Source organism: Protopterus annectens, chromosome 2.part0 (assembly GCF_019279795.1).
Source record: "Protopterus annectens isolate FY-2018-M chromosome 2.part0, PAN1.0, whole genome shotgun sequence".
NCBI classification, from domain to species: domain Eukaryota; kingdom Metazoa; phylum Chordata; order Ceratodontiformes; family Protopteridae; genus Protopterus; species Protopterus annectens.
Genome location: NC_056728.1, coordinates 481,457,476 through 481,480,561, shown reverse-complemented (window position 1 = coordinate 481,480,561; position 23,086 = coordinate 481,457,476). Strand labels below are relative to the sequence as shown.

The following is a 23,086-nucleotide window of genomic DNA, read 5'->3' as shown; positions in this document are numbered from 1 at the left end:
TGGTCCACCATTTTAAATCATGTTATAAAAGATGTCAAAGAAATATCAGATAACTGCAAATCACTTTGTTGAGAGGATAGCAAATTTCAGGAAGTAACTGTGGAAAAAAATCAAAGATTATTAGTGAGGGGTTATAAGCATGATCTGTTAGTTTCAACATGTCATAAAAATGAAGGACTTAAACAGAGTGTATATAGTAGAACTAGTAAAGTTGGGAGCAGCAAGGAAGGCATATTTTTTGTAACCTGCTATGCCCCTTTTATTGAAGGGGTGGCACGCATTCTTAAATGGCATTGGTATATAGTAACATTTAATGAAATGTATGGAATGTAAAGCTTAATGTTTCATATAGGAACTCAGCTAATATTGATAGTTGTGTAGTTAATATGGGGATGAATTATTGGCTTTTAACAAAGGAGTATAAAGGCTGCACAGTTTGTAGTTATATGGGAAAGGATGAAAGTTGTATAATAACTTACAAGTTATGTAAGGTTCCTAGGATCCATAATTGCTACCAGAAAATGGTTATATATGGAACATGTTAGAGGTATTAGGAATAACTTTTCCATAAGTCTTGTTGCATCACACTTCTTTGAAAAACACAACAGTGACCCTGATCAATTGAAGTTTTTCATTATGAATGTTTTTAAATGAGAAAATGTTTATTTAAATATTTCTGAAATATTAATATGAAGGGAAGCATGGGTTATTTTTATTTCATCTGACTTGATTTGATCTGATTGCATTGAATTTTATTAGATAAGTTTGTAGGTAGTGTATGATTTAAATGTGATTTACAGTGTCAGACTCTGTTAATATATATTGTAATATGAATAGTAAGATGTTCCCTTTACCTTGTCTTGTTTTTCTGCATGTCTTTTTGTATGCCTTTAGCTTTCAAATTGTGTATTGTGCTAACAATTGGATAACTGAATGTTAATTGATTAAGTAAAGTATGTGTTTTTTGAACTGAGAAGACATGAGCCAAGGTGCTAGTTCTTTTGTCTTTTTGAAAAATAAGATATTGATTTTAAGCTCCATGTGCCAAATGAAGTAATGTTTTGAAGTTTATTTTTGCATTTTGGCATAGAAGTGGAATTGTAGTTTAAGTATGAAACCAGAAACTGCTGTTATGCTTAGATTTATTTGCTTCTTCTTCTCCTTTCACCATTCTCACTAATTTTTTTTTGAGCAGAGTAGAGTTTACTTGTTAGGGAAAGGTTGCATTTTGGGAGAATACACACTTGTCCCAAGAGCACATTAATGGTGTTATGACAAGTCACTATAATAAACAAGCTCGAAGATGAAGACGATGCTAATGATTCACTGATAAGTTCTCCCAGCAATTGTCAGACTCTGATCATAGAGTTACTAGATCATTTTGTAAAAGTTATATTCATATCTGGCAGCATTTCAGCTAAGCAGGTTTGAAATACCTATCAGCTGGCAAGTTGTGTGGTCACTGTCCATCGTTAACAAAAAGTAAAACTTAAATAAGAAAATAAGTGCTTTAATATAAATAAGTACGACAACATACTAATTTGCTTGTTAAATGTGCAATTTCATTTATATTTAATCAGCTTAATTGTGATAGTGAATGCCATTAATTCAGTATGATGGTTACTTGCAATGAAATGTTGTGTGTTGTCTGCTTTTGAACTGCTCTAGGTATGGTATATTGAATAATGACTGGACATGACATGGATAACATTGCAGGCCCAGACCTGAGCAAAGTGCAAACAACACTGCAACTGTCAGTCAGTTAAACAAGCAAACAAGCAAAAAGTAAGATTAACATTTGGGAAGATTGATAAAGGTGTTTACAAATGCTATTTTGTAATAATTTTGTTTGTTACCTTGACTGGGGCCTCTAATCTCTCTGGTTTCCAGGTTACCCTTATTAAATCACCCCTCCTTTATATTATGGACAAATCAACTAATAAAATAAACATTTAAAAAGAAGTACAATGTTTTGGAACAGCAAGGCCTTGAAACATCTGTTTGATGTCATTATAAATTGGGAGGGGCATCTGAAGATGTATATAGATAGAGTCACAGTCTGAAAACATTGTACTTAAACTTGTGTGGCAAACCATACCTGAAGAAAAGTATGCTAAATTTTATGAATAAAATGCCAGATGCTATTCTACCTTAATGTAAAAAGCTACATAAGCAATAGCATCAGGACATCTCATAACATCTTTTTGTTTCAGACAAGCAAAATTATTCCTTTTAAAATGTAATTTATTTTAGCTTGTATTTATTGTATTATACATTTACCTTCCTCTGTGTTTTCTTTATGCTGTTTTTGTGATAATAATAATAATACATAATTTCTTGTCAGTGTTGATTAGAGTACTATTATGGTATATACCATTTTTTTATTTTTAAAATTGTAATAAATTATAATAAAAAATGTTATTTATATATTTTTATAAAGAATAACTACTAAGAAGTGGCCTACTATTAAACTATTCATTCTTGGGTAGTTCTGCATATTTGTTTACCATGTTATTCTGCAATTACTTATGTCCATTATTAACGTGTATGTTACAATGCATTGCCTTTTATTGTATTTTGATTTTTTTCCCTCCATGAGTCTCCTCTATGGTCAACAAGACAAATCTTATCAACAAATTGTGAATAGCAAAGGGCCCATAAAATGTAGAATTCAAATCTTCTTGAGTCTGTAACAAGAAACAGCTTTAATTCTATAACATTATTTTTCTGTTAAATTATATTTAAGCAGACACAATAAAAGCTGAGACAGGAAAATATACACCATTAGAAAGATAGCAGCTGGCCATTAGAATTGCAGATTATACTAAGTACTTTATTTATTTGTATTTGTATTTGTTGACCAGGGCAGAGCACTGATCTCCACTGCACTGCCCATTTCAAGACTGAGCCCAGGAGTACCATATGGTGACTTGGCTTGCTGAAAGTCACACAGTAAGGCAATAGAGGCCCAGGGAATCAAACCCTGGACCAATGAAAATAGCTTGTTAACAGCTTCTTACTCCTCTGTGCCAGATGCCAGAGTTAAGGAAATTATATATCATATTAATGATACTGTGAGACATTACACTCAATTACACTTATATTGGCCTTACAACTCTTATGGCATAATTCTCATCTGATCATGCACTTAATGATTGATTATAATTGCAGACGACTATGTTCCATCATAGCATGTGCTATATAAAATATGATTTCTTTTAAATGGTACCCTACACACTGCCAAAATTCTGTAGCGTAAAATAACTAATGGTGGTTCACATCCCAAGTTTTTGCCCTCATCCTGCCTAGCTGACTTCATGACCACCTGTAACTTTAGGCTCACTAGCCATCAGTGGTACTTTTCAATGCACAGCCAGCATCATGTTTCTGTTTGGAACTTTATACCCTATTTTCATTATCACAGAGCAGGGCATTACCCTGTCTAAACTGATATTCAGAATGTCGTGTAAACTAGTTCTGCAACTCATGCACTCTTGGACTGTTGTGCAAATCTGCTGATTTGAAATGAAAAGCAATAACTTAACTTTTCCTAAATTATATGCCTTGCCAGCTCTTACTGTCTCCTTTTCTTTCTTTGCTGATTTCATTTCTGCCATACATACACAAAGATACATAGCACTGCGGATCCATATATAATACTATGCTCTTTGAGCTGTAAAGAGATATACTTGCTGTTTTTGGAAGGACAGTAAAATATGTGGGAATTTCTGGAAGAAATGGTAAGCTGAAGGAGAACTGTAGTCTGATGATACATAATTTGTCAAAACAAGTCGAACTTGTATCTCCTTTAGCATACATCTGCAGCAATAGAGCTGACTAAAGTAGCTTACAGGTATGTGAAAAATCCCATGGCACTTATAGGACATAATAATGTAAAGTTTACAAAGATCATAACATGTAACCTTAATGTTTTGAAGCTGATCTTGCCAGAATTCCTCTGCTCAGTAGAAATATTGCATTGGACCTCACATGAAAAAGAGATCACTGGTCTAGTAGGACTAACCTGGTCAACAAAATTATTAAAATCAATACACGTACAAATTAAAGCCTTTTAGTGTGAAATGGCAAGGATGTGGACATTTAAATGTCAAAAGACATCGTATAGATAGAGGGGGTTGAGAAATGTAGTTTAGTTCCACTGGATTCTTTGATTACTGTACCATGCATTTCTAATTTTTGTAACCTTTTTTGCTACTGTTGTTAATATCAATAAACTGAAACTTGCAAATGTTATTTAATCTGACCTGTACACCTTTTAATGCATACCACAATGATACATTTCTGCAGTTTCTGCCTTGCTTCTTCAGTATTATTAAATATGCTTTACAGGCTTCACTGCTGCTATTTCTTTTAGAGATTATATATCTATATCCTTCTATATATATATATATATATATATGTATATATATATATATATATATATATATATATATATATATATATATAATATATATGTGTGTGTGTGTGTATGGGTGCCGAGCACTTGATCAAAGAGACAGCACCTCAACACCTAGTACAGCGGGTCTATATCATATGAGCAAATTGCACAAATTGCAAACACTCATAATATCGAATGTACCGGACCTCAAACTTCCTATTGTGCTGGGCTGTGCTCCCCACACCCCGCTAAATATATATTCCAACTCCGAGATCGCACTACAATGAGGAAAGGGCAAATATCCCATTCTTCACTGTACCGTGATCACAGAAAAAGCACTTTGAGATCCGGTACATTCGATATTATGAGCATTTGCAATTTGTGTGATTCGCTCATATGATATAGACCCAGTACAAGCAACACCATTTGATCGGCACAGACAGGTTGTTGACAGATGTGCGAGATCAACAGTCCTCAAGTAGGGAACTATTTCCTTTCCCCAGTGATTGTGTGATCTCAGAGTTAGTATATATAATTAGCAGAGGATTTGGGGGTACAGCCTCCCTCATGGGGGCACAGCGGATTGCCCCCCCCCTGCAAAAACACTTGATGTTTGGTTTAGTCTGCTCCAGGGTAATCCTCAGAGCATGCACAGAACATGTCGATATTGGTGACTTTGACATTATAACTTCTGTCTACTGGGTGTCAGGACACTGTCCATTTTATCCAGTGCCCTACACCCATAAATATCTATCTCTCTATCTATATATATATATATATATATATATATATATATATATATATATATGTATATACTTTGTACCAGAAATGGGGTCATTTAAGACCTTTCTCAGGTATTGTGCAATCTTGGAGTTGACATATATATATATATATATATATATATATGTGTGTGTGTGTGTGTGTGTGTGTGTGTGTGTGTGTGTGTGTGTGATGGGATACAGTGAGGCTTTTCCCTCCCAGAAAAACAGTTATTTTACTTTTTATTTTTTGCTTTTAGTGTAGTCTTTTTATGAACAATTTAGTTTGAAAAAATAGATTTCGAATAGATATTTCTTTGGGTATTCATCATGTACCTATACAGACACACATACACACAAACACACACACACACACACACACACACACACACACACACACACACACACACACACACACACACAAATATATATACACACACACACACACACACACACACACACACACACACACTTTTGATTTTATCCATCTCCTTTGTGTAGCACTCTAAATAAACAATCTTGCTTCCTTAATCTCTGTAGTATCTCCTATATCTGCTTAATTAATTTACACTTTAACCTCTAAAATTCTGATAACTTATCTTTTATTGTAGGACTGGCTTTATTCAGCCTTTTTTCCTCTAAAAGATCCAGTTGTTTGATATTTTCTCATTCTTAATGCTGTTTGCACCTTTAGCTCCCCCACTGTGATACTATTGTTAAGCAGAATATTGAAAAAATGATTCATTCTATGTAGGTTCATTAAATCAAATTATAAGCATAGAATCCAAAAATATTCAATCAGCTGTCAGCTATTATTTTCTGCTATACATGTGCAGTGCACTAAAGCAGTGTTTTTTACGTCCTGTGTCAGTTGATGTCCTTGTTTATTTCAATATCCTTGTTTTTCATTTTTTTTTTTTGTGAAAGATGTATAAAAATGATCAAGTTTTAATATCTATACCCTCTCAGGTTATATGTCCTGTCTGTAAACAATGTCTGTCTTTTATATTTCTGTAAATATATAAGTCCCATTTGTATATGAGATACAGTTGTGATTGAGGGTTTTCTTTTATAGCAATGTAAGAGTGATTCAGATACCCATAGCAGACTTAATGCTGGACAGGTGCTAATTAATTATTATGCAGGAAGAATATGGAGGTTGCAGGCTTAAGTTTTGTTCACCAGATGGAATTTTCATTGTTTTCTGCAGTTTGGTGCACTATTTTTAAGCAAATTAAGCATTTTTGAACATCGCACTATGCCTTATATACATGGTAATCTGACGTGCTCATAATGCATTTAGCAGAATTGCTACACAAGAGCTCCTGTTGCTAAGTTAGATGACTGCTGAATACAATTTTGTTAAGCAGTATAGAAATAGCTAAGCAAAGAAAACACTGAAAAAGGATCGTACCTACAACACTCAGAATGGATGGCCTTATTTAATCAAGAATGTTCTACAAAGAACGAAATTACAGAATGATAAATGGGCAAGCTTATATGTGTCCTTGAAATGCAGAGAAATGAAACTGAGGAAAGAAATGTCAGTTTCCACAGAATACATGCTAAACATAAAAACATAGTTTTAAATTAACAGTACAAGATGCATACAGTCCTATACACTAGTGACATTCAAGTTCATTTATTTGCTATTAATGTAGTCTTAGCAACACTGTATCTTCCACTGATGCTGCGTGAATGCTTTTGAATAACATTCCTTTTTGCTTGTTTGCTTTCTCTAAATGTCTGGTTTAGTGCATTCTCTTTTCTTTCTAAAGTTCATCTGGGGGCAGACTAGGAAATCAGTTTGTGGTAATTCATCAGGCCTCTTTCTGCTGAAGATTTATTAAAATAGATAGCTAGATAGATAGGTAGATAGACAGATAGATAGATAGATAGATAGATAGATAGATAGATAGATAGATAGATAGATAGATAGACAGATAAAAGTGATTTAATTTTTAATGCAGCAGAGTTTTATATATATGTTGATATGGGTAGATGTGGAAGAACCTTATAAATTTATTGATATGGGTAGAATATTAATTAACTATAAGATGTACCACTTAGAACAAATCTGCGAGACAAATGGTATTTTTATGGCATTTTATTGTGAAAATACTTGAACATTGAAATGGCATAAAATAAAGCAGTTCCATACAGGAAGTAGTTCCGTCCTTGTAGAGCGAAGCAACTTGACCTGTGCAGTGTGTTGTGTAGGCCACTGTGGAAAACAAAACAGTTAAACAGTTTTGTTATGCAGTACAGTGTAAAGGGTGGGATTGAGCAACATTGATTACATTTCAGTAAGCGATTATGCATGACAGACATGCAGAGGGTGCGTGCATAGCAGGACACGAGTGCAAGCGGTGGAGACAGCTGCTCAGAGTATATGCTAATAGCAGTATAATGAGTTTGTAATGAGCAACAGAATTAAAATATAGGGCAATGTTATGCAAATGAGGCAAAGCAGATGACAGAGTAATTCAGAAATGTATAAAGAGCACAATGCGATGTCCAATGAGCACTGTTAATGATTCTATTGAAAATTTGGTGTGCATACAATGGAATTTGGTGGGTTGCAACAGCTTTAGTGAATATGTACATGCAAAAGATTATTATCATTGCCAGTCGCCACAGTGTTTCATGTCATCAACCTGAAAGGTACCATGTTTTCTGACTTTAACTGAGCCTCATATTTCATTGTTTCATGACACCAACATTGTAGGCTGATATCATGTTGATAAGGACACCATACAGGTGCTGATACATGTGTTAGTGTTATCTGTAAGTCTACAGTAGTCATAGATGGTTGTGTGAGACACTAGGGGTTGTACTGGTGTGTGTGTGTGTGTGTGTGTGTGTGTGTGTGTGTGTGTGTGTGTGTGTGTGTGTGTGTGTGTGTGTGTGTGTGTGTGTGTGTACATGTCAGCAGCAGGTGTTGCACTGTGGCTTGATTTAATAGGCAGCTCTAGGGCATGCATTAAAAATGTGTGGAAATCATGTGTCTATCTCCAACTATAGGAGCTGCCTCTTCCAGGAGCATGACTGACATTAATGCAGCCTTGGCTAGATATATGTGCATTGAGTGACCATGAGCAATGTCCATTACCAGATGTAGTACTAGCACAAGCACCATTACCTCAGGGACAGTCTCTCCTGTCTGTACACAGTGCCACAGATTCTTGCTGTGGATGTGGTAGTGCTGAATCATCATGACTTTGGCCTACCCTATCCATGATGACTACCCTCATTAGAGACAGAGGTGGAGTGTTGATGTTAACCACACTTGGCCCACAGCATGGGAGCATGTGATGACTTACCATGCACAAGTAGGTGACTTGACAAGGTCAAACATTTTGCACATACAGAGCATGCACTTCCACAGATCATCACACATACCATGCAGTACCCATATCACCTTTGCAAAGGCTGAGGTATTGTTAGCCTGGGCCTCCAAGATGCCTCTTAACATGAGTTAGGTTGCATCCAATGACACAGCTAGTTCTGGGGAAATTGGTACCTATGCCATTTTCATGCACCAGTACACACATCCATGTGCTCACCCCATGCCTTATGGAGTTTGTAGCAGACATGGGTGGCTAAGATACACAGGAGGTGACATACTGTCCTGACTGTGTGTGTCTGCACCAACCTGTCCTTCATGTGTAGTGTTTGTGTCTTGAGTGGTGTCTGCAGGCACAGAGGCAGTGTCCATGGCCTGGGTGGGGGACACTGTATTCCAAAACCATGCCATCTGTTTACCTCCATCATTGTCAGAATCAGATTTGACTTCTGCATCAGGCAGTGGAAGTTCCATGATGGTGAAGCTAGATAGGGAATTACCTGTAAACACACCAAACCAGAAGGCCAATGTAAGTGAAAGTTAACACCTCTATTACACACCCAGTATAGAATGAATATGTATTTAAAATAGTGGCAATAATGGATAATATAACCTTATCTTACCAGGTGCCCTTGTTGTTTGTATCTCTGGTATATCTAATGTACAGGAAGCATACAACATTAGTCTCATGTTCAATACTAAAGGTATCAGACCATATCAGTGATACCTTAATAGAGACAGTGCACTACACACATCTCCAACTGATGCTTAAGTGTCATGTTACATATCATCTCCAAGATCTAACACCCCATCACAAGAATGTGATGACTCTAACCCCCTTCCCCCATGTACAGACACCAGAATCACTTCTGTCTCCTCCAACGGTGGTTCAACTGACAGCCCACATCCTAGTGCCCTATCAATGCCTATGCAAGGCAAACAGCATGATATTTGGCACCATGTGTAATATCAGTGGCCCTACATCTGACCAGTTCATAGCATTAATATCAACTACAATATCCTGCCAAGCAGAGTAATGATACGACTGACCAGCAATCTACTGCCTAAGCAGCTGTCAGCCATGGAGATGAAGACCCTAAACTAACACTTCATTCCTCGTATGGGAGAACTTGTTTTTCCATCACTTTTTGTTGTCAGGAATGTTCCTCTGTTGAAAAAGGATATACTATGTTTGTATGCCAGCAAGGAGTGCTTGTCAAACTAGACAATCTACAGTGTACCATCCATCCAGTACACTCAAATGGGAATGATATGTACACATAAGTGTCAGCTGTACAACCCTACCCAATGCCCTAGAATAGGAACACCCCTGCTGAAAACACACACACACACACACACACACACACACACAAAACTGACAGAGCTACTCATACTTCCACAGGCAACCGTAAGGTGTCCTCACCCCCCTTCATGTCAGCCTTCAGTGGAGTATACATCCTATAACATGCTTTCTTCCATCGGTCCTGTGTTATACCTGCCATGTTCCCAATACACTCATACACAGTTACCCACAGGAACAATAAAGATACAATCTGATGTGACTGAGGTATACTGTTACAATGCCAAGCTAATGCTATAAACAATTATCCATGTCCCACATTAATACTAAAAAGGGGAATGTGTGTCCAGCATATCACAGGGCAGTGTTGAGCTGACACCTTTAATTGCTGCATTTCACAATTCCTTTTTTGGTGTGCATCACAATATCCTTCACAGTAGTTGTTTACAATGAGTACTTTAGCCTTGTGAAATATTTAACAATGACTACTAAGTTTCTCACATCAAATATTATCATAAAGAAACATTAGTTAACAATTGGTGCTATGGAAGTGTAAGATAAATGTTGCACATACCTTCAGAAATTAGTATAAGGTGAAAATCCAGTTGTGAATCTGACCTCTACAACTTCTTTGGTGACAAGATATACCTGTTAGCAAGCGCTGAGGTTTATACCATGCTGATTCAAGCCTTTGAGCATGATAATTATGCAAATTAGGGCTCAAGTTAGCGTGTCAGTATTTCCAAATTGCTGTTTTTATGTAATGCGTCTATAGGCAAAGTCTCATGTATTGGCCTACATGACAATGTGCACACACCTGAGCACCTCTGATGTGCATTAAGCAGGTATGGGCATCTACATGTCAAAGGAGGTTAGGTTCCCTGTGTTTCCTATGTTAAGCCTGCTAGAAATGGTTTCACTAAGTACCACTGTCTCTGCACTACTTAATGTGCATCCTGTAAACTAAAACTCTGACTACCATATTTCACAACTTGCATTCCCTTTTCCACTTGTTCAGAATGGCATGTTTCATATCAGACCCTGTCACTGAGTATGCTACTTAGCTCCTCAACATTGCAAAGCGGTTCTCAGAACAAGAAATAGTTGTAACTGTAAGATACCAACAATGATTCTTCTGCATGAGACTTAAATTATGACTATGGTACTGGTGGCAGTGGGTATTCCAGGACATCCTGGTGGTGCTCACAGGAAAATAAGAGCTTTCCCTTACTGTTCATAGAGACCACTAGGTTTGCTAATGGACTCTTATGAGCATCCAAGGTATAAGGTGGATGCCTGGCACCATTGTACCAGTAGAGTTACTGATACCACAGGCATTCCCTGGCAGGCAGGGCAGATACCATTACAGTAACCTGAAGAAGTGCCATCAGAGTTACTGATACCACAGGCATTCCCTGGCAGGCAGGGCAGATACCATTGCAGTAACCTGAAGAGGTGCCATCAGAGTTACTGATACCACAGGCATTCCCTGGCAGGCAGGGCAGATACCATTACAGTAACCTGAAGAGGTGCCATCAGAGTTACTGATACCACAGGCATTCCCTGGCAGGCAGGGCAGATACCATTACAGTAACCTGAAGAGGTGCCATCAGAGTTACTGATACCACAGGCATTCCCTGGCAGGTAGGGCAGATACCATTACAGTAACCTGAAGAGGTGCCATCAGAGTTACTGATACCACAGGCATTCCCTGGCAGGTAGGGCAGATACCATTACAGTAACCTGAAGAGGTGCCATCAGAGTTACTGATACCACAGGCATTCCCTGGCAGGCAGGGCAGATACCATTACAGTAACCTGAAGAGGTGCCATCAGAGTTACTGATACCACAGGCATTCCTGGCAGGTAGGGCAGATACCATTACAGTAACCTGAAGAGGTGCCATCAGAGTTACTGATACCACAGGCATTCCCTGGCAGGCAGGGCAGATACCATTACAGTAACCTGAAGAGGTGCCATCAGAGTTACTGATACCACAGGCATTCCCTGGCAGGCAGGGCAGATACCATTACAGTAACCTGAAGAGGTGCCATCAGAGTTACTGATACCACAGGCATTCCCTGGCAGGCAGGGCAGATACCATTACAGTAACCTGAAGAGGTGCCATCAGAGTTACTGATACCACAGGCATTCCCTGGCAGGCAGGGCAGATACCATTACAGTAACCTGAAGAGGTGCCATCAGAGTTACTGATACCACAGGCATTCCCTGGCAGGCAGGGCAGATACCATTGCAGTAACCTGAAGAGGTGCCATCAGAGTTACTGATACCACAGGCATTCCCTGGCAGGCAGGGCAGATACCATTACAGTAACCTGAAGAGGTGCCATCAGAGTTACTGATACCACAGGCATTCCCTGGCAGGCAGGGCAGATACCATTACAGTAACCTGAAGAGGTGCCATCAGAGTTACTGATACCACAGGCATTCCCTGGCAGGCAGGGCAGATACCATTACAGTAACCTGAAGAGGTGCCATCAGAGTTACTGATACCACAGGCATTCCCTGGCAGGCAGGGCAGATACCATTACAGTAACCTGAAGAGGTGCCATCAGAGTTACTGATACCACAGGCATTCCCTGGCAGGCAGGGCAGATACCATTGCAGTAACCTGAAGAGGTGCCATCAGAGTTACTGATACCACAGGCATTCCCTGGCAGGCAGGGCAGATACCATTACAGTAACCTGAAGAGGTGCCATCAGAGTTACTGATACCACAGGCATTCCCTGGCAGGCAGGGCAGATACCATTACAGTAACCTGAAGAGGTGCCATCAGAGTTACTGATACCACAGGCATTCCCTGGCAGGCAGGGCAGATACCATTACAGTAACCTGAAGAGGTGCCATCAGAGTTACTGATACCACAGGCATTCCCTGGCAGGCAGGGCAGATACCATTACAGTAACCTGAAGAGGTGCCATCAGAGTTACTGATACCACAGGCATTCCCTGGCAGGCAGGGCAGATACCATTACAGTAACCTGAAGAGGTGCCATCAGAGTTACTGATACCACAGGCATTCCCTGGCAGGCAGGGCAGATACCATTACAGTAACCTGAAGAGGTGCCATCAGAGTTACTGATACCACAGGCATTCCCTGGCAGGCAGGGCAGATACCATTACAGTAACCTGAAGAGGTGCCATCAGAGTTACTGATACCACAGGCATTCCCTGGCAGGCAGGGCAGATACCATTACAGTAACCTGAAGAGGTGCCATCAGAGTTACTGATACCACAGGCATTCCCTGGCAGGCAGGGCAGATACCATTACAGTAACCTGAAGAGGTGCCATCAGAGTTACTGATACCACAGGCATTCCCTGGCAGGCAGGGCAGATACCATTACAGTAACCTGAAGAGGTGCCATCAGAGTTACTGATACCACAGGCATTCCCTGGCAGGCAGGGCAGATACCATTACAGTAACCTGAAGAGGTGCCATCAGAGTTACTGATACCACAGGCATTCCCTGGCAGGCAGGGCAGATACCATTACAGTAACCTGAAGAGGTGCCATCAGAGTTACTGATACCACAGGCATTCCCTGGCAGGCAGGGCAGATACCATTACAGTAACCTGAAGAGGTGCCATCAGAGTTACTGATACCACAGGCATTCCCTGGCAGGCAGGGCAGATACCATTGCAGTAACCTGAAGAGGTGCCATCAGAGTTACTGATACCACAGGCATTCCCTGGCAGGCAGGGCAGATACCATTACAGTAACCTGAAGAGGTGCCATCAGAGTTACTGATACCACAGGCATTCCCTGGCAGGCAGGGCAGATACCATTACAGTAACCTGAAGAGGTGCCATCAGAGTTACTGATACCACAGGCATTCCCTGGCAGGCAGGGCAGATACCATTACAGTAACCTGAAGAGGTGCCATCAGAGTTACTGATACCACAGGCATTCCCTGGCAGGTAGGGCAGATACCATTGCAGTAACCTGAAGAGGTGCCATCAGAGTTACTGATACCACAGGCATTCCCTGGCAGGCAGGGCAGATACCATTACAGTAACCTGAAGAGGTGCCATCAGAGTTACTGATACCACAGGCATTCCCTGGCAGGCAGGGCAGATACCATTACAGTAACCTGAAGAGGTGCCATCAGAGTTACTGATACCACAGGCATTCCCTGGCAGGCAGGGCAGATACCATTACAGTAACCTGAAGAGGTGCCATCAGAGTTACTGATACCACAGGCATTCCCTGGCAGGCAGGGCAGATACCATTACAGTAACCTGAAGAGGTGCCATCAGAGTTACTGATACCACAGGCATTCCCTGGCAGGTAGGGCAGATACCATTGCAGTAACCTGAAGAGGTGCCATCAGAGTTACTGATACCACAGGCATTCCCTGGCAGGCAGGGCAGATACCATTGCAGTAACCTGAAGAGGTGCCATCAGAGTTACTGATACCACAGGCATTCCCTGGCAGGCAGGGCAGATACCATTACAGTAACCTGAAGAGGTGCCATCAGAGTTACTGATACCACAGGCATTCCCTGGCAGGCAGGGCAGATACCATTACAGTAACCTGAAGAGGTGCCATCAGAGTTACTGATACCACAGGCATTCCCTGGCAGGCAGGGCAGATACCATTACAGTAACCTGAAGAGGTGCCATCAGAGTTACTGATACCACAGGCATTCCCTGGCAGGCAGGGCAGATACCATTACAGTAACCTGAAGAGGTGCCATCAGAGTTACTGATACCACAGGCATTCCCTGGCAGGCAGGGCAGATACCATTACAGTAACCTGAAGAGGTGCCATCAGAGTTACTGATACCACAGGCATTCCCTGGCAGGTAGGGCAGATACCATTACAGTAACCTGAAGAGGTGCCATCAGAGTTACTGATACCACAGGCATTCCCTGGCAGGCAGGGCAGATACCATTACAGTAACCTGAAGAGGTGCCATCAGAGTTACTGATACCACAGGCATTCCCTGGCAGGCAGGGCAGATACCATTGCAGTAACCTGAAGAGGTGCCATCAGAGTTACTGATACCACAGGCATTCCCTGGCAGGCAGGGCAGATACCATTACAGTAACCTGAAGAGGTGCCATCAGAGTTACTGATACCACAGGCATTCCCTGGCAGGCAGGGCAGATACCATTACAGTAACCTGAAGAGGTGCCATCAGAGTTACTGATACCACAGGCATTCCCTGGCAGGCAGGGCAGATACCATTACAGTAACCTGAAGAGGTGCCATCAGAGTTACTGATACCACAGGCATTCCCTGGCAGGCAGGGCAGATACCATTACAGTAACCTGAAGAGGTGCCATCAGAGTTACTGATACCACAGGCATTCCCTGGCAGGCAGGGCAGATACCATTACAGTAACCTGAAGAGGTGCCATCAGAGTTACTGATACCACAGGCATTCCCTGGCAGGCAGGGCAGATACCATTACAGTAACCTGAAGAGGTGCCATCAGAGTTACTGATACCACAGGCATTCCCTGGCAGGCAGGGCAGATACCATTACAGTAACCTGAAGAGGTGCCATCAGAGTTACTGATACCACAGGCATTCCCTGGCAGGCAGGGCAGATACCATTACAGTAACCTGAAGAGGTGCCATCAGAGTTACTGATACCACAGGCATTCCCTGGCAGGCAGGGCAGATACCATTACAGTAACCTGAAGAGGTGCCATCAGAGTTACTGATACCACAGGCATTCCCTGGCAGGCAGGGCAGATACCATTACAGTAACCTGAAGAGGTGCCATCAGAGTTACTGATACCACAGGCATTCCCTGGCAGGCAGGGCAGATACCATTACAGTAACCTGAAGAGGTGCCATCAGAGTTACTGATACCACAGGCATTCCCTGGCAGGCAGGGCAGATACCATTACAGTAACCTGAAGAGGTGCCATCAGAGTTACTGATACCACAGGCATTCCCTGGCAGGCAGGGCAGATACCATTACAGTAACCTGAAGAGGTGCCATCAGAGTTACTGATACCACAGGCATTCCCTGGCAGGCAGGGCAGATACCATTACAGTAACCTGAAGAGGTGCCATCAGAGTTACTGATACCACAGGCATTCCCTGGCAGGCAGGGCAGATACCATTACAGTAACCTGAAGAGGTGCCATCAGAGTTACTGATACCACAGGCATTCCCTGGCAGGCAGGGCAGATACCATTACAGTAACCTGAAGAGGTGCCATCAGAGTTACTGATACCACAGGCATTCCTGGCAGGCAGGGCAGATACCATTACAGTAACCTGAAGAGGTGCCATCAGAGTTACTGATACCACAGGCATTCCCTGGCAGGCAGGGCAGATACCATTACAGTAACCTGAAGAGGTGCCATCAGAGTTACTGATACCACAGGCATTCCCTGGCAGGCAGGGCAGATACCATTACAGTAACCTGAAGAGGTGCCATCAGAGTTACTGATACCACAGGCATTCCCTGGCAGGCAGGGCAGATACCATTACAGTAACCTGAAGAGGTGCCATCAGAGTTACTGATACCACAGGCATTCCCTGGCAGGCAGGGCAGATACCATTACAGTAACCTGAAGAGGTGCCATCAGAGTTACTGATACCACAGGCATTCCCTGGCAGGCAGGGCAGATACCATTACAGTAACCTGAAGAGGTGCCATCAGAGTTACTGATACCACAGGCATTCCCTGGCAGGCAGGGCAGATACCATTACAGTAACCTGAAGAGGTGCCATCAGAGTTACTGATACCACAGGCATTCCCTGGCAGGCAGGGCAGATACCATTACAGTAACCTGAAGAGGTGCCATCAGAGTTACTGATACCACAGGCATTCCCTGGCAGGTAGGGCAGATACCATTGCAGTAACCTGAAGAGGTGCCATCAGAGTTACTGATACCACAGGCATTCCCTGGCAGGCAGGGCAGATACCATTACAGTAACCTGAAGAGGTGCCATCAGAGTTACTGATACCACAGGCATTCCCTGGCAGGCAGGGCAGATACCATTACAGTAACCTGAAGAGGTGCCATCAGAGTTACTGATACCACAGGCATTCCCTGGCAGGCAGGGCAGATACCATTACAGTAACCTGAAGAGGTGCCATCAGAGTTACTGATACCACAGGCATTCCCTGGCAGGCAGGGCAGATACCATTACAGTAACCTGAAGAGGTGCCATCAGAGTTACTGATACCACAGGCATTCCCTGGCAGGCAGGGCAGATACCATTACAGTAACCTGAAGAGGTGCCATCAGAGTTACTGATACCACAGGCATTCCCTGGCAGGCAGGGCAGATACCATTACAGTAACCTGAAGAGGTGCCATCAGAGTTACTGATACCACAGGCATTCCCTGGCAGGCAGGGCAGATACCATTACAGTAACCTGAAGAGGTGCCATCAGAGTTACTGATACCACAGGCATTCCCTGGCAGGCAGGGCAGATACCATTGCAGTAACCTGAAGAGGTGCCATCTAGACCTTCTTTGCTAATGGGAAAAAGAGGTCAGAATGAGAGCAGCTGAGATGTACAGAAATTATTCTGCATTTTTTTGGATCTTATCTAACTAGTGGGGACTGTACATTAATTGTGTATCTTTATTTGTTCCACAGCCCAGGAGGCCACAGTGGCAAATACCATGCAATACCTTTCCAGGTGCAGGAATCACCTGTTTTTATAGTACACTTAGAGGTATGGTTATTCCCTCCCCATTATAACTCTTGGAAAAGCTCATACTTAACAGCAATACAGAATATTAGGCAAATTAACTGTAGTGGGATAAGTTATCACATCTTTTTATGTTAGTTATACTTCTACAGTACTCAGTTACTGTGCATGGTTGTTCATTGCTGATGTTTGGCTTTACTAATGCTGTCAGACTGGCTCAACAGGTAGCGCATCCGCTTTATCGGCAGAAGATCTGAAGGCTGGGTTCTCTTCCCATAGCAGCTGCCTTGATTCCATTTCCATTAGTAGCACTAAAGTTTGGCATAAGTGGAGGGCACAATTCTAAGTGTGGTGTTCATTGAATGATACTTTCAACAGAAGCCCTCTCTGAGTTGGGAGGAATTATGGTGTTGGTGTTCATGATCATACAGCACTTACTAAAATCAGTAGGGTACATTCACCAGTGTCCTGGGCAGTTTCTCACAGTCAGCAGAATTTCCACATGGATCTCCCTTGGGAAAGGCCACTAGACTAAAGGAAACTACCTGTTATGCAGCAGATAGAGAGATACCTACATACACAGATACATACAAAGTGCAGGATAACTTCTGTGGCACATGACTGAATATTCCTATGACTCAATCCTGCTTACAGCACACAGTGTCACAAGTGCAGGATAACGTCTGTGGTGCATGACTGAGTATTCTGCTAAGGTGACATTACTGTAGTCAGTGCTACTTACAGCACACAATGTCACAAGTGCAGGATAACATCTGTGGCACATGACTGAATATTCCTTTGCAGTGACTTTACTAAAGTCAATCCTACTTACAGCACACAATGTCACAAGTGCAGGATAACTTCTATGATGCACGACTGAGTATTCTGCTGCGGTGACATTACTGTAGTCAGTGCTTCTTACACCACACAATGTCACAAGTGCAGGACAACTTCTGTGATGCACAACAGACTATTCTGCTGCAGTGACAATACTGTAGTTGATCCCACTTACACCACACAATGTCACTACAAAATCACATGTAGTATAGTATGCAGTTGCAAAAATAACTGGTTCAGCATATATAGGTCACATGCATGATGTTATAGCTTTACAGACCGGACTCCTACTACTAATATCTTTTACCATAAGACTATTGCTGCTGAAATTGAGATAAAAGGGAAAACAGTGGAACAGTTTAACTGTTTCAAGTATCTGTAAAGGCTGGTTGAGGATAATAAAAATCTGAGTGAGAAAGTTAAAGATAGAATCATAGGGGCTGCAGCCAACTGGTACAGAGTGAGTGCAAAAGAAAAATGCCAAGGAAGCTGAAAAGTAATGTGTACAAAACAGTAGTATGATCAGTACTTCTGTATGGTACATTAACCTGGCAAAGCAGTCGAGGAAGGTAAAGGTGATGGAGATGAAGTGCCTGAGACAGGTGGTAGGAGAAGGTAAAGGTGATGGAGATTAAGTGCTTGAGACAGGTGGTAGGAGAAGGTAAAGGTGATAGAGATGAAGTGCCTGAGACAGGTGGTAGGAGAAGGTAAAGGTGATGGAGATGAAGTGCCTGAGACAGGTGGTAGGAGAAGGTAAAGGTGATGGAGATGAAGTGCCTGAGACAGGTGGTAGGAGAAGGTAAAGGTGATAGAGATGAAGTGCCTGAGACAGGTGGTAGGAGAAGGTAAAGGAGATGAAGTGCCTGAGACAGGTGGTAGGAGAAGGTAAAGGTGATGGAGATGAAGTGCCTGAGACAGGTGGTAGGAGAAGGTAAAGGTGATGGAGATGAAGTGCCTGAGACAGGTGGTAGGAGAAGGTAAAGGTGATGGAGATAAAGTGCCTGTGACAGGTGGTAGGATGTACACTGTGGGATAGATGAAGAAATGAGGACATCAGAGCAGACGCTCAAGCATCTCCAGTTGCTGAGAAGCTCAAAGAGAATAGATTACGGTGGTCTGGTTACATGTACTGCTAAGCAGAAAATAATCTGGTGAAGAAGATTTGGAACAGACAGAAAGAAGGCAAGAGGAAATGGGGGCATCCAGCAAAGAGATGGATGGATGGATTGTGTGAAGGAAGACCTGTGACAGTCACGCATGACCACAGAAGAAGGTAGGAGAGTGGCAATAAATTGAGAAAGATGAAAACAGTTGTAACACCCCGCCCCATATACAAAATGGGGAAAAGGGGGTTGATGATGATGATAATGATTATGATCATGAAGATTATTGCCATTGCAATTGACTTACCATATTATTATAATTATGTAGTAGCATATTTGCTTGTATGTTTGCAACCCCAGTTTTGGTCACTATCCTTTCTTTTATATAAATGTATTTAGGTTGGTGTGTTGTTTCTTTCTATTTATTTTTTTACCTTTATGTACAACAGCATCCACAGCAGTTTCTGTGATTATACCATGGACTAACAGTCCCAGTCATGCAACACCAGCAGGGACACCTGCATCTGAGCCTGTCAGGATGCCTCCCCCAGTACGTGTGGCAGTAGAGGCTGATAGACCATATAGTTTTGTCCCTCGTGGAGTTTCACCACTCATAAGCACTGCTGCTCCTGTCAGTGGCTGTGTCAGGGATGATAATCCATTTGCAACTCACAGCCGGCTAGCAGAGGAGGTCATAAAATGAAAGATAAATGCACAAAGATTAATAAAATAATCCATTCAGATTTATGTTACAAGTATGAATCCAAAACGTTAGTATTCTGTTTGTTGAATATGAAAAGAATTATGATAAATTTGAATTCACCACATATGTGGGCACTGCATAATCCTTATATTGGAACTTTGCCCCCTGTATCATTGTAATTAATATAAAATAATCCACTCCAATGTCACTGCTTCCTGCAAGAAGGGGAATTCCTATCAGTAGACTTATCCAAACAGAGCATTTCTGCAGTCAGTGACTTGCATTAGCATCTGTCTCAAACAGTCACAAACAAAACATACTACTCTATTCAGACCACTGCAGTCCAAGAATACACCTGTTAGTGCTGGCGCTGTCATCTTAAGGGCAGGAAAATCAGGTTAAACATACATTTACAGAGGAAAATAAACACACATGAAGGCAATCACTCTGGTTAAAAATGAAGAGGGGAACAACCCTCACTTCTTCCTTTTATTATAAAGCACATGATCACATGACCTCTCTTGACCTCTCTACACCAACGACGTCAGTGTAAGAACACACATACAATCATTCACTCTCTTTTATTATTATAAGCCAACACCCCCACTTGCTCTTACACTGTATACAAACACATTTTAAGAACATATTTTGGATAACTTTCTCTTTTACATTCCAAATATGTAATACATGAACCTTTCAATCTTCAATTTCGTAGCAGGTTTGGTAAAGATATCTGCAACCATGTCAGTTGTTGGGCAATATTCAAGGCTTATTTTGTCATCATTAAGTGCTGACCTGACAAAATGATACTTAATGTCAACATGTTTACATCCCTGATGGCTTACTGGATTCTTCGACAAAGCGATTGCTCCTTGATTGTCCTCAAATACTGTTACTGGCACACACTTGCACTCTCCATCCATTCCACTCACCAGCTGCACAAGGTACAGACTCTCCTGTGTTGTTGCTGCCAGTGCCATGTACTCTGCCTCACATGTAGATAAAGCCACCATTTGTTGTTTATTTGATTTCCATGAAATAGGCCCGTCTCTGTTAAGGTTAAAACAATAACCTGTTGAACTATGTCTATCATTTTGATCTGTTGCCCAATCTTCATCACTGCATGCTACAAGCTGAAGTTTTTCTTCAATTTTCTTGTAATACAGCTCCCTGTCCAATGTACCTTTTAAGTACCTTAGCACATGTTTGGCTATTGTTAAATGAGATTCACTCGGTTGTGACAAATATTGTGTATGTCATAACATATATCAAACTACCCACAAGCTCACGAAATTTTCTTGGGTCGGTAGATTCACTGTCACATTCAAAGTTTGTTTTTTGTTTAGAAGGGGTACTTCTTACTTTACAATTCTACATACCAAATTTATCAAGAAGTTTTGTGATGTACCTCTTTTGGTTCATCTTTACTTCACCACTGTTCTGGGTAAAGTCAATGCCTAGAAAATTTCTTAGCTTTCCCAGATCTTTCATTTTAAATTTAGCTTTGAGCATTTCTTTTACGTTGTTCAGTGAGTCATTGTCACTAGCTGCAATAATGAGATCATCAACTCATATAATTAGGACCGTTTTCTCAACTTCAGCCTGTCTAGTGTATACACAGTGATCTGTCGGGTTTTGGACGAAACCATTTTCACAAAGATAATAGTGCAACATTTTGTTCCAGTTACGTCCTGATTGTTTTAATCTGTACAATGACTTATTCAGTTTACAAACTAATTTTTCATCATTATTTGATTTCTTTTCAAAATCTTCAGGTTGCTCCATATAAACCTCACAGTCAATAGGAGCATGTAAATAGGCCATTTGTACATCCACCTGGTGCAATTCTAAATCATACTGAGCTGCCATCTGCATTAGACTTCGTACAGATGTCATACTCGCAGTTGGTGTAAATGCTTCATGGTAGTCTATACGAGCAACTTGACTGTAGCCTTTAGCCACATATCTGGCTTTCTAAGTCTCAGTATTATCTGCATTGTCTTTTACAGTGAAAACCCACCTACCCCCACTGCATTTTTATCTTCCGGCAGTGTGATGAGTGTGAATGTGTTGTTTTCCTTTAAAGACTTAAGTTCCTCCTTCATAGCTTTGACCCACTTCTCTGAGTTAGACAAAGCCATGGCCTCTTTAAAGCTCTGTGGTGTGTTGCATATTAATAGTCAACATGAACTGTCACATAATCTTCAGTTTCAACTTTACACTCATAGTCCTTCAAGTATGCAGGTGGTTTTCTCTCTCTTTTGGAGTAGTGTGTATCCTGCCTTTCCTTTTCCTGTCTTATTTTTGTGTCTCCATCATCTATTGTAGATTCAGTGTGATTTATTTGTATGTCTTTTGTGATTTGATTGTCAGCTTTTGATTCTGACTTAACATGCACACTTTTTCTGGTATTAAAATCTTCATCCATCATTTCCGGGTCTGTCTGACTCTGACATTCAGCTACATTCTTAGTAATGAACTTGACTAACCTGTGTTTAAGGACACTTCCTGTGTCAGGATAATAGACCAGATATGATGGGCTGTTTTTATCATATCCAATAAAGATCCCCTTATAACATCTTGGGTCTAACTTCTTTTTATCTTGTCTGTATGCATAGCACACTGATCCAAATTCTCTCATCTTTGAAAGATCAGGTTTCTTTCCTGTTAACATGAAGAATGGGGCCTGCCCCACATGCCTGTTATAACATCTGTTGTGAATAAAAGCAGCAGTCATTACTGCATATGTCCTCAATTCTTTAGATAGGTCACTCTCTACCAACATACACCTTGCCATTTCAAACAGTGTTCTCCAGTTTCTCTCTGCTGTCCCATTCTGATGGGGTGAGTAAGGTGCTGATGTTTCATGTCTTATAACATTTTTACTCAGTAGTGACTGAAAGTTTTTTGACATGAACTCAGCGCCATTATCTGATCTGATGCACTTTACCCGCCCATAAGGGGCTGAATCTGCAATGAACTTTTCAGTCGCT

The 23,086-nt window shown here is 41.3% G+C and overlaps 1 long non-coding RNA gene across 1 annotated transcript in view; it reads left to right on the top strand.

Annotated features, from left to right (window-relative positions):
- The first annotated feature begins 1,672 nt into the window (after window positions 1–1,672).
- The window catches only part of LOC122793724, a 47,163-nt gene continuing 25,749 nt past the window's right edge, over window positions 1,673–23,086 (top strand). The window contains exon 1 of the long non-coding RNA XR_006363517.1: window positions 1,673–1,785. This is a non-coding gene — a long non-coding RNA (uncharacterized LOC122793724). The remainder of the gene's footprint in view (window positions 1,786–23,086) is intronic.